The following is a 13,507-nucleotide window of genomic DNA, read 5'->3' on the forward strand; positions in this document are numbered from 1 at the left end:
CCTCCCGCCTTGGCCTGGGGACTACTGGCATGCACCACCCTGCCCACGCTATTTTTTTTTTTTTGCTTTTGTTTCTTTCTTTAGTAGAAACCGGGTTTTGCTATGTTGCCCAGGCTGGCCTCAATCTCCTGGGCTCAAGTGATGCTTTCACCTCGGCCTCAGGACTACAGGAGTGTGCCATTCTGCCCTGCTCATTTTTATTTTATTTATTTATTTATTTATAGGAAAGACAGGCTTTCGCTACGTTGACCAGGCTAGTATTGACCTCCCGGGCTCAAGCAATCCTCCCACCTTGGCCTCGGAACTACAGGGGTGAGCCATCCCACCCACACAATTTTTTTGTTGTTCTTGTTGTTAGTAGAAATGGGGTTTATCTATGTTGGCCAGGCTGGCCTCGACCTCCCGGGCTCAAGCAATCCTCCCGCCTCAGCCTGGTGACTACAGGCTCACACCACCCCGCCCTCTAATATTTTTTAATTTTTCTAGTAGAGACAATTTGCTATGTTGTCCTGGCTGGTCCCTACCTCCTGGGCTCAAGCAATCCTCCCGCTTCGGCCTTGGGACTACAGGCATGCACCACCCTGCCTTTTGCTATTTTTCCCAGGCTGGTCTTGACCTTCTGGGCTCACTCAATGATTTGAACCTGAGAAGCGGAGGTTGCATTGAGCTGAGATGACACCACTGCACTCCAGCTTGGGCGACAGAGCAAGACTGTCAAATAAATAAATACATACACACATGAAAGAAAGAAGAAAGAAAAGAAAGAAGGAAGGAAAGAAAGAAAGAAAGAAAGAAAGAAAGAAAGAAAGAAAGAAAGAAAGAAAGAAAGAAAGAACGAACCAGCTGAATCTCCATAAAAACAGTAAGCTTTGTGGTATATTAACTACCCTCATCCCATCTCGTGCTCCCAGCTTGGTTCTGTTCATTTCTGATGAAATACAGATAGGATTGGCCAGAACTGGTAGATGGCTAGCTGTTGATCATGAAAATGTCAGACCTGATATAGTCCTCCTTGGAAAGGCCTTTTCTGGGGGCTGATACTCTGTGTCTGCGGTACTGTGGGACGATGACATTATGCTGAGCATTAAGCCAGGGGAGCATGGGTCCACATACGGTGGCAATCCACTAGGCTGCCGAGTGGCCATCGCAGCCCTTGAGGTTTTAGAAGAAGAAAACCTTGCTGAAAATACAGAAAAAAATGGGTATTATCTTGAGAAATGAACCCATGAAGCTACCTTCTGATGCTGTAACTGCCGTAAGAGGAAAAGAATTATTGTGTGTATGTATGCATGTATGTATGTATTTAGAGTCAGAGGTTCACTCTGGTTGCCCAGGATGCAATGGTGTGATCTTGGCTCACTGCAACCTCTGCCTGCTGGGTTCTAGCGATTCTCCTGCCTCAGCCTCCTGAGTAGCTGGGATTACAGGCACGCGCCACTATGCCCAGCTAATTTTCATATTTTTAGTACAGACTGGGTTTCACCATGTTGGCCAGGCTGGTCTTGAACTCCTGACTTCAGGTGATGCACCCACCTCGGCCTCCCAAAATGTTGGGATTACAGGCGTGAGCCACTATGCCCGGGAGGAAAAGAATTATTAATTTCTATTGTTATTAAAGAAACCAAAGACTGTGATGCTTGGAAGGTGTGTCTATGACTTCAAGATTATCCACTTCTGGCCAAGCCAACCCATGGCGGCATCATCAGGTTTCGCCTCTGCTGGTGGTCAAGGGGGATGAGATTCGTGAGTCCAGTGAAATCGTTAACAAGACCTTCCTGTCTTTCTGAGGGTAGCAGCTGTTTTCAGTGGTCCCTGGGAGCCGGCTGGAGACAGGTGGTCTTGTAAAAGCTCTGCTCTTAATGCGGGCACATTCCACTCCATGTGTCTTCAAAACCTTTTTGTGGAGTATCTGTTTTTTTCAGTTAATACGTAGTAGAACAACGTTTATGAAGCTGCTGTTTGCTTTGTAACATAAGTAAGAGCATGCAATGGCATCTATATTCTGTGAAAGTGTTTTGATGTGTTGTGTACCTTCTAAGGTTAAACATATCTATATATACAGACAGCGTTTAAATTACGTCCTTCAATATACTTTATATATGTTTGTATAATTTCCTTGCTGGTATAAATGCTTTGTATTTGAAAAAGTTATCTCTAGGGAATTACATAAAAGACTTCACCTTATAAAGTCAAACCATCGTTATCACTGAATTTTAGGAAGGATGAATGGTTAAGTATGTATAAAATACTAATATTAAGTAAACTTCATATTGGCCAACACCAGGATGTATTCTATGGATGTCATTATTTTCAACTAAGAATTAGTGTTTAACATTCCTAAATTGTTTTGAGTGCTTGATTATAATTTGTTAAAAAATGTTTATTTTTAATATTTCTTTAAATTTAACATAAAGCTTATATTTTAGGAAAAAAAAAAAAGATACAGAACATGCCCTGGTGCAGTGGTTCACGATTGTAATCCCAGCACTTCGGGAGGGCGGGGTGGGCAGATTACTTGAGATCAGGAGTTCGAGACCAGCGTGGCCAACATGGAGAAACCCCGTCTCTACTAAAAATACAAAAATTAGCCGGGCATGGTGGCATACGCCTGTATTCCCAGCTACATGGGAGGCTGAGATGGGAGAATGGCTTGAACCCGGGAGGCAGAGGTTGCAGCGAGCCAAGATCATGCCACTGCACTACAGCCTAGGTGACAGAGTGAGAATCCCTCTCAGAAAAAAAAAAAAAAAGGTACAGAACATTTCCATCACCATAATGCTATCTCTTGTGCTACTCATTTTTAGTAATACTCACTCTCGTCCCATCCACCATCCCTAACCCTGGCAACCACTAATCTGTCTTTCATTTCCACAATTTTGTCTTTTCTACAATGCTGTACAAATGAAATCTTATAGTATATAATGTTTCAGGGGCTTATTTCACTCAGCATAATTCCATGGAGATTCCTCCAAGATATTGATATTTGTGTATCAATAGTTCATTGTTGTTGTTGTTGTTGTTGTTGAGATGGAGTCTCACTCTGTTGCCCAGGCTGGAGTGCAGTGTCTCGGCTCACTGCAACCTCCGCCACCCAGGTGCAAGCGATTTTCCAGCTTCAGCCTCCCAAGTAGCTGTGACTACAGGTGCGTGCCACCACGCCTGGGTAATTTTTGTATTAGTAGTAGAGATGGGGTTTCAACATATTGGCAAGGCTGGTCTTGAACTCCTGACGTCATGATCCACCCACCTCGGCCTCCCAAAGTGCTGGGGTAACAGGGTGAGCCACTGTGCCCGGCCAGTAGTTCATTTTTATTACTGAGGAGTATTCCACAGGATGGATGTCCCACAGTTTGACCATTCACTTATTGTAGGACGTATTGATTATTTCCAGCTACTGGCTATTACAGGTAAAGCTGCTATGAACAATTATGTACAAGTTTCTGGATGGACATACATTTTAATTTCTCTGAAGTGTAATCGTTGAATTGTATGGTCATTGCATGTTTAGTTTTATAAGAAACTACCAAACTGCTTTCTAGAGGGGCTGTAAGATTTTACCTTCCCAACAGCACTTAATGAGGTGTCCAGTTTCTCTGCATCCTTGTCACCATTTGGTGTTGTCACTATGTCTTTTATTTTAGCTATTTTAATAAGTGTGTAGTGATACCTCATCGTGGTCTTAATTTGCATCTAGTGAAGCAAATGAGTGTTGAACATCTTTTCATGTGCTTATTTGCTTATTTCCTCTTCAGTGAAATGTATGTTCATATCTTTTCATGATTTTCTAATTGGATTATTTGTTTGTATTTTTTACCATTGAGGTTTTTATTATTATTATTTTTTCTTGAGACAGAGTCTTGCTCTGTTACCCAGGCTGGAGTGCAGTGGCACGATATTGGCTCACTCCAACCTCTGCCTCCCCGTTTCAAGTGATTCTCGTGCCTCAGCCTCCAGAGTAGCTGGGATTACAGGCATGCATCATCATGCCTGTCTAATTTTTGTATTTCAATAGAGATGTGTTTTTTGCCATGTTGCCCAGGCTGGTCTTGAACTCCTGGCCTCAAGGGATCTGCCCTCCGTCGACCTCGACCTTTCAAAGTGCTGGGATTACAAGTGTGAGCCACCACGCTCAGCCTACCGCTGAGTTTTGAGAGTAGTATACATATCCATTATATATGTGAGTCCTTTCTTGGATATGTGGTTTGCAAACATTCTCTCCCAGGTCATACCCTGTTTTTTCATCCTTTTAACAAGATTTCTTGCAGAGCGCAAGTTTTAAATTGGATGAAATCTAATTTTTTTTTCCTTATGGATTATGCTTTTTGAACCGTTCACTATGCCCTAGATCTCAGACGTTTCTCCTATATTTTCTTGTAAAAGTTTTCTTTTAGTTTTATATTTTAGATTTAAATCTGTGATCCACTTGAGTTACTTTTTTGTATAAAGGTATGAAAATTAGGTCATTTTTTTTGGCCTATGTCTACAACATCTCCAGCACCATTCGTTAAGCAGACGATCCTTCCTTCTTTTTGTCTCTTGGTAAAAAATCAGTGTGGGGCTATTTCTAGGTTCTCCATTTTGTTCCAGTGATCTATGTGCCTATTCTTCTCCCAGTACTACACAGTCTTGATTCCTGTAGCTATATAAGAAGTATTGAAATATGAAAGAGCCATTCCTCCCACCTTATTCTTCTTTTTCAAAAGTTGTCTTAGCTATATAAATATTTTTTGAAATGGAGTCTCACTTGTGTCACCCAAGCTGGAGATCAGTGGGGTGATCTTGGCTCACTGCAGCCTCCACCTCCCATGTTCAAGTTATTCTCCTGCCTCAGCTTCCCGAGTAGCTGGGGTTTCAGGCGCACACCACCACACCCAGCTAATTTTTGTATTTTTAGTAGAGACGGTGTTTTGTCATGTTGGCCAGGCTGGTCTCGAACTCTTGACCTGAAGCAATCTGCCCATCTCGGCCTTCCAAAGTGCTGGTATTACAGGCGTGAGCCACCACTCCCAGCGTTGTCTTAGCTATTGACAATTTGTTACAGCAACAATCAAAAATGAATATACGTAGAAACAGATTAGTGTAACAAAATAGAAAGTCAAGAAACAGACTAATTTATATACCAACTTCAGCGTGCATTTCCAAACAAACAAACAGTGGGCAAAAGATGGGTTGTATAATAAAGGATTGTTGACAAGTGTCTATCCATTTGAAAAAATAAAGATTGAATCCTTACTCTGAACCACATGAAATAATAAATTCTAAAAGTTCGGAGACATAAATGTGCAAATGTGAAGTCGTAAAGAAATAGATGAAAATTCGGGAAAATATTACAGTGTAAGACATCTTGAATTGGCAGAAGCAATTCCTGACATTACACCAAGGCTATAAACAATTAATCTGACATAGTTAAAAATGTAAAAATTAAAGTATCATCTAAGTCAAAAGACACCATAAACAACTGTTTAAAAAGGCAAATTTTAGGCTGGGCGTGGTGGCTCACGCCTGTCATCCCAGCACTTTAGGGGGCTGAGGAGGGCGGATCACGAGGTCAGGAGATCAACACCGTCCTAGCTACCACGATGAAACCTCGTCTCTAATAAAAATACAAAAAAATAGCCAGGCCTGGTAGCACGCGCCTGTAGTCTCAGCTACTCGGGAACCTGAGGCAGGAGAATCGCTTGAACACGGGAGGCAGAGGTTGTAAATTTAAGAGGAAGGAGAAGATTTCAATAAGCAATAGTGAGGAGAAAAATACTAGAATTTATTGAAAAGTGTAAAGTTTAGATTGTAAATTAAAAAAATTATAATCTTGAACTAAATTTGCAGGTTTTATAAACATGGAAGATGGGAGGAGGGACAGAAAAGAAAAGAGAAGTTCTTTTGGTGTTCAAGGAATGGATACAGATACTAATGAATGATAGAATGGTAGAATGGTTAAAAACACGAGCATTTTATTTTGTTTTATTTTAGACAGGGCCTCACTGTGTTGCCCAGGCTAGAGTTCCATAGCACAATCATGGCTCACTGTAGCCCCAGCCTCCTCAGCTCAAGTGACCCTCCTGCCTCAGCCTCCCATGCAGCTGGGACTTCAGGTATGAACCACCACCCCTGGCTAATTAATTTTTTTTTGGTAGAGACAGGGTCTTGCTATGTTGCCCAGGCTGACCTTGAACTCTTGTCCTCAAGCAATCCTCCCACCTCTGTCTCTCAAAGTGGTGGGATTACAGGAGTGAGTCACTGTGCCCAGTTAACGCTAGTATTTCAGAGTACAAACTCTGGAGCCAGACAGCTTGGGTTCAGTTTCTGGCTTCTCAATTTATTAAGCTATGTGACCTTGTGTAAGTCATATAACCTTTCTGTGTCTCAGGCTACTCAAGAGTAAACTGGGAATACCTGCATTATCTAACTCACTTGATTGCTATGATTAAATGGGCAAATACATGTAAAGCACTTAGAATAGTGCCTGTCATGTGGTTAAGTGGTATATATCTTTTAGTTGTTGTTGGTAATGACTTCAAATTACTTTTAAAATGTAAAGGCATATCTGGTTCAAGAAGAAGATGGTGAACTAGGAATAGCTGCTGGTTTCCTTCCCAAACCAAACCTTGCAGATGCCACAGAGGAGGTGGGAAGTGGCTGGAGTTCAGAACAGTTCCCAGTAACAAAACCCTTGATGGTTTGGCCCCACTGAGGGATGAGACGGCGTAGAGTGGGAAAAGGTCAGAGGCCACAGATGGAGGATCAGCCCAGGTGGAGCTTTCTAAGTTGCATTCTTATTTTCTCCTTGTTTTCTGGAAGGCTTATTACCTGTTCTGTAAACATACAGAGCAGACACTTGGCAGGGCTGGCCCAGTGCTAGCCCAAAGTGGCGTGAAAACATTAAGAAATAGGGGGCTTGGAAAGCTCCTAAAAAAAGTGCAGACTCATCAAAGCTGGCCAGTAACTGAGCATTCCTTTCCTACCTCTTCCTCTGCCCTCTGAGCTAGACGACTACAACCAATATCACCCACCGTAGACTCCCTGCACTCTGTAAGGCAGAAATCCTGTAAGCGTCTCTGGGGGCTAATAGGCTAGGAACTGGAAAGAATTGGCTCAGCTCAGCTCTAGAGGCTCTGTATCCTATGACCTATCAATCCAGAAACCCTGAAACTCACATGTAGTGTCTGGGGTGACACATTTTTCCCAGGGACAAAGAGTTATATAGACAAACTATCAGATAGTCCAGGCACGGTGGCTCATGCCTGTAATCCCAGCACTTTGGAAGGCCAAGGCGGGGGGATCACCTGAGGTCAGGAGTTCGAGAACAGCCTGGCCAACATGGTGAAACTCTGTCTCTTCTAAAAGTACAAAAATTAGCCTGGTGTGGTGGTGTGCACTGGTAGCCCCAGCTACTCGGGAGGCTGAGGCAGTAGAATCGCTTGAACCCAAGAGTGGGAGGTTACAGTGAGCCAGGATTATGCCATCGCACTCCAGCCTGAGTGACAAAGTGAGACTCTGTCTCAAAAAAAAAAAAAAAAATTCCTTTCTTTCAACACTTTGGAGTTATTACACCATTGTATCCTTGCCTCCAGTGTGGTGTTTGAGAGACTCGATGTCAGTTTAATTATTTTTCCTCTGTAAGTAACCTGCTATTTCTCTCCGATTGTTTTAAAAATACTTTTTCTTTCTTTCACAATTTTACATTTCACTGATCCTGTGTGTGTGTGTACCTATAATACCTTTAAATCTTAAGTCATTTTTCTAAATCTGAGAAATTCTCTTTCATTACTTATTTAAGTACACTCTCCTGTTTAATGACTATATTCTCTTCTTATAAGGCTACTATTAGATGTGTTTTGACATTTATTCTTTTATCCTCCCTATTAATTAACTTTTCTTTCATTTACTCCATCTGTATCCATTACCGATTAGTTTTATGAATTCTTTAGACTCAGGTCAGCAATTGCCTTTTCAACTATACCCGTTTTAATATCCAAACTATTTCACTGAATTATTTATTTGAGCATTTAATGTTTTCATATCCAATCTATCCAATAGGTTATTTATTTTTTTATTTATTTATGATGGAGTCTCGCTCTGTCGCCCAGGCTGGAGTGCAGTGGCGCAATCTTGGCTCAATGCACCTCGCCTCCCGAGTCCGAGCAATTCTCCTGCTTCAGTAGATAATTTAAAAAAAAAAAAAAAAAAAGCTGCATGTGGTGATGTGTACCTGTAGTCACAGCCACTCAGGAGGCTGGGGCAGGAAGATTGCTTGGGCCCTGGAGTTTGAGGCTGCAGTGAGCTAAGATTGGGTCACTGCACTCTAGCCTGAGTGACAGAGTGAGACTTTGTCTCTGAAAATTAAAAAAAAAAAAAGATCGTAGGCACGATTTTACTCAGAAGGGGGAGTACTATGAGATGTACATGGGCCACTGCAATGGGTTTTTGTGGGAGGAGAGATATTGGGATCGACTTGGACTCCACCAAAGACAAGTGGGGATTTATAGTCAAGAGTAGGGTCTGGGGGAGTGGGGTCAGAAGATGGGAAATTACTTGGAGGAGACATCAGGTGCAGGAGGATTCTGGCTAAACATACTTGACAGGAATTTTGCTGAAACAGGCTTAATGGGCAGAGTCCCTGGATGGGGAGGTGTGAGCCACCTCACCTGGCCAACAGGCTTTGTTTAATATGTCAGTTTTCATAAGTAATCTAGGTATAATTGTCAAAAATGAATAAACGAGGTAAATGTGAGATACATGTTTATAAATGAACTTTTCATGTAATTGGAAATCTTTTTTCTCTTGCTCTTATCATATGAAGATGAAAAATTAAAGTTATGTTATGTTAGATTAAGTAATAGGTACTCATTAAATGTCGGGATCATTTCCAACTAAGAAAACAGCTGAAACAAATCGCTAAACACAAATACAAGTTTGTTCTTGGCCCTTAAGTTTTATAAAACACAAAAGATATTTGGATCTGTTAATAAAACGCCCTGTTCTACATTGAAAATTGTTCTGGCTGGGCGTGGTGCCTCACGCCTGTAATCCCAGCACTTTGGGAGGCTAAGGCGGGTGGATCACGAGGTCAAGAGATCGAGACCATCCTGGTCAACATGGTGAAACCCTGTCTCTACTAAAAATACAAAAATTAGCCAGGCACGGTGGCGGGCCCCTGTAGTACCAGCTACTTGGGAGGCTGAGTCAGGAGAATCACTTGAACCCGGGAGGCGGAGGTTGCAGTGAGCCTAGATTGCGCCACTGCACTCCAGCCTGGGCGACAGAGCGAGACTCCATCTCAAAAAAAAAAATGGTTCTATAAAAATATTTTTAAAGATTATAAAATATATATTCATGAGATGTTAATATATAACAATTCCAAACTACTTTCTAGATATTTACTAAAAATTAAGGTTACGGCCGGGCACGGTGGCTCATGACAGTAATCTCAGCACTTTGGGAGGCCAAGGTGGATGGATCACGAAGTCAGGAGTTCGAGACCAGCTTTGCCAACATGTTGAAACCCCGTCTCTACTAAAAGTAAAAAATTAACCCTGTGTGGTGGCCCGCGCCTGTAATCCCAGCTACTCGGGAGCCTGAGGCAGGAGAATCATTGGAACCCGGGAAGTGGAGGTTGCAGTGAGCCAAGATTGCACCACTGTACTCCAGCCTGGGCAACAGAGCAAGACTCCATCTCAAAAAAAAAAAAAATTAAGGTTACTAAAAATTAAAAGTTCTTAAGGTATATGTAGTTCCGTATACAAAATGTACAAAAAACAATTTTTATATCACAAAATTTTGTGTGGTCTGAGTGATAAATATGTTTTTATCCTAAAATAAAATGATTGGTTGCCTTAGTATAAAAAAAATAGTTTAGCCCAGGTGCGGTGGCTCAGGCCTGTAATCTCAGCACTTTGGGAGGCAGAGGTGGGCAGTTCCTGATGTCAAGAGATTGAGACCATCCTGAACAACATGGTGAAATTCTGACTCTACTAAAAATACAAAAATGAGCTGGACGTGGTGACTCTTGCCTGTAGTTTCAGTTATTTGGGAGGCTGAGGCAGGAGAATCGCTTGAACCCGGGAGGCGGAGGTTGCAGCAAGCTGAGATCGCGCCTCTGCACTCCAGCCTGGCAACAGAGTGAGACTATGTCTCAAAAAAAAAAAAAAAAAGTCTATGGCCATGCCACCTGAATATGCCAAACCTTGTCTGATCTCAGAAGTTAAACAGGGTCAGGCTTGGTTAGCACTTGGATTGGAGTCCAATATAAAAATGAAAAATTATAGAACTAAGACTGGGGGTAAAAACACGATGGAATGTCTACGCACATTGTTGACGCTTATGAAGGATGAGCTTTGGGAAGGGAGTCTTATATATGATCAGATTGGTTGGGATTGAAAAGAAATGGTTTATCAATTTTTCTAAAAATCTAACATTAGTGTCAAGGGTGAACTGAAGTAGGGTGAGTCTGCTCCTCTAGATTTGAAATAGGTTTTCTTAACAGGTTGATCTATTTTTCTCGATCTTTTAAATAATCAGTCTAAAAAACGGGGATTTTCTTCTAAGATAATTTCTTAACTCCGTTTATTAGGTTTTTGTTTTTGTTTTTGTTTTGTTTTCTGAGACGGAGTCTTGCTCTGTCGCCCAGGCTGGAGTGCAGTGGTGCGATCCAGTCACTGCAGTGAGCAAGGTTGCTCACTGCAACCTCCATCTCCCAGGTTCAAGTGATTCTACTGCCTCAGCCTCCTGAGTAGCTTGGATTACAGGTGCCCACCATTACGCCCGGCTAATTTTTGTATTTTTAGTACAGACGGGGTTTCACCATGTTGGCCAGGCTGGTCTCGAATTCCTGACCTCAAGTGATCTGCCTGCCTTGGCATCCCAAAGTCCTGGGATTACAGGCCTAAGCCACTGTACTCAGCTATAATTAGCAATTGTTTAATAAATTTAGTTTGTACAATGGTTTTGAACGAGGATCCCAAGCCTAGGGGCCACCAGCTAAACAAATCTAAAGACTATGGGGCAATTGAATGAGACCTCTTATAGTCTTTGAGTAGCATATTAGGACTGGGTTGAAGTAAAGTAGAGTGCCAACTCTATAAAAGGGACCACTAGGTGAAGGAAAGGATTTGGAGGTCAGGTTCTGTCAAGTGAAAAATGTAGACATTCAGGGGGTAAGAGTCTCACTGTGATAGGAAGACTTATTCTGGCATCTTGGGAAAAACTGTCTACAGTGTGGAAACATCAACTTCTCATCCTGATTTGTCATTCAAATGTCTCTGGTTATGGCATTGGACAGTTTGGTGGACTTTTTGTGTGGTCCATACATCAAGCACAAGACTTGTTCTTTAAAATTTATGCAGTTTTACCTTATAGGACTTGTAAATCAAAAATAAAATCCTAAGCCCCCTGCCCCCGACCATCTGAATAGACGTCCTCCTAAGCCAGGGCTCTTTTAAAATTTAACTGGAGAGACGGTTTCAGGCCATGACCGGAAGTGGGGGTCAGGCATGCCTCATTATACCTCTCTGGCATCAACATCAACACAGACTTGAAGCGTGAAAAGAAACACGTTGGCCGCGCCCGGTGGCGCACCCCTGTAATCCCAGCACTTTAGGGGGCCGAGGAGGGTGGATCACGAGGTCAGGAGATCAACACCATCCTGGCTAACACAGTGAAACCCTGTCTCTACTAAAAATACAAAAGATTAGCTGGGCGTAGTGGCATGCGCCTGTAGTCTCAGCTACTCAGGAGGCTCAGGCAGGAGAATCACTTGAACCCGGGAGCTGGAGGTTGAAGTGAGCGGAGAAGGAAGGAGCCACTGCACTCTAGCCTGGCGACATAGCGAGACTCCATCTCAAAAAAAAAAAAAAAAAATGTTACAACCTATTCTCTCTGAAGCGTAGTACCTGAAGGCTTCCTCTGCAAATAAGAACTTAAAAAAAACTAAGAACAACTCACTTCACATAATCAACTTTTACAATGATTAAAGCAGAGTCCTGCTTAGCAACGCACAAAAATTCTCCTTTGTGATCCATTCATTTTACTGCTGTTGACTTTCTTGCTTATGCTTTCAGACAGAGTCACTCTCCTTTGACCAACCTTGAGTCGGGCTCCTCTGAGTCCTGTTTCTGACTAGTTCCCAACCTCGGGCTCTGTCCTTCATCCAGGGACTCTGCCCATTTAGCCTGTTTCAGCAAAAATCCTGTCAAGTCAGTTTGTCCAGAATCCCCCTGCACACCTGAGTTTTCCTCCAAGTAATTTCCCATCTTCTGACCCCCCGCTCTTACTCCCTGACTACAAATCCCCACTTGTCCTTGGTGAAGTTGAAGTCGATCCTAATATCACTCTCCCACCGCAAGACCCCATTGCAGTGGTCCCTGCGCCTATCACAGTAGTCCCCCCTCTGAGTAAAATCGTCCTTATGATCTTTCTTTTACTTTCAGAGACAAAGTCTCACTCTGTCACTCAGGCTAGAGTGCAGTGACCCAATCCTAGCTCACTGCAGCCTCAAATTCCAGAGCCCAAGCAATCTTCCTGCCCCAGCCTCCCCAGTAGCTGGGACTACAGGTACGCACCACCACACCCAGGTATTTTTTTTTTTTAATGATCTACAGAACCAGGAACTTGATATGTCCATCTAATTTTTGTATTTTTTGTAGAGAGGGGGTTTTGTCACGTTGTCCAGGTTGGTCTTGAATTCCTGGGCTCAACCAATCCTCTTGCCTTGGGCTCCCAACATGCTGGGATTACAGGCATGAGCCACTGCAGCTGGCCCTTCCTTACAGTGTTTAGTAAATGCAATAAATACTTGTTTGCTTTAACATTTCCCTGTGTCTTCAATCTCCTGAAGTGTTATATGCCTGACATTGCCTTACTCCACCAAAAATATAGAAATTCCTTTCTTTCGCTGGGTGCAGTGGCTTACCCCTATAATCCCAGCACATTGGGAGGCCAAGGCGGGCAGATCACCTCAGGTCAGGAGTTCGAGATCAGCGTGGCCAACATGGTGAAACCCCTTCTCTACTAAAACTACAAAAATTAGCCTGGTGTGGTGGTGTGCGCCTGTAGCCCCAGCTACTCAGGAGGCTGAGGAGGAGAATCGCTTGAAACTGGGAGGCAGATCACGCCACTGCACTCCAGCCTGAGTGACAAAGCGAGACTCTGTCTCAAAAAAAAAACCCTTTCGTTCAACACTTTGGAGTTATTACACTATTGTATCCTTGCCTCCAGTGTGGTGTTTGAGAGACCCGATGAAGGTTTAAATATTTTTCCTTTGTAAGTAACCTGCTATTTCTCTCAGATCTTTTTAAAAATATTTTTTCTTTGTCTTTCACAATTTTTTATTTCACTGTTCCTGTGTGTGTGTATGTGTGTGTGTACGATGACCCCTTTAAATCTTAAGACATTTGTCTAGATCTGAGAAATTCTCATTCATTACTTTTTTAAGTACACTGTCCTTTTTAATGACTATACTCTGTTTTCATAAGGCTACTATTAGATGTGTTTCAACATTTATTCTTCTATC

At 42.5% G+C, this 13,507-nt stretch overlaps 1 pseudogene; it reads left to right on the forward strand.

The window, feature by feature from the left end:
• The first annotated feature begins 911 nt into the window (after positions 1-911).
• LOC100596933 lies at positions 912-1,787 on the forward strand (annotated as a pseudogene).
• Positions 1,788-13,507: the final 11,720 nt, after the last annotated feature.

This window comes from Nomascus leucogenys, unplaced genomic scaffold (genome assembly GCF_006542625.1).
Source record: "Nomascus leucogenys isolate Asia unplaced genomic scaffold, Asia_NLE_v1 001207F_48251_qpd_obj, whole genome shotgun sequence".
Classification (NCBI taxonomy): Eukaryota; Metazoa; Chordata; class Mammalia; order Primates; family Hylobatidae; genus Nomascus; species Nomascus leucogenys.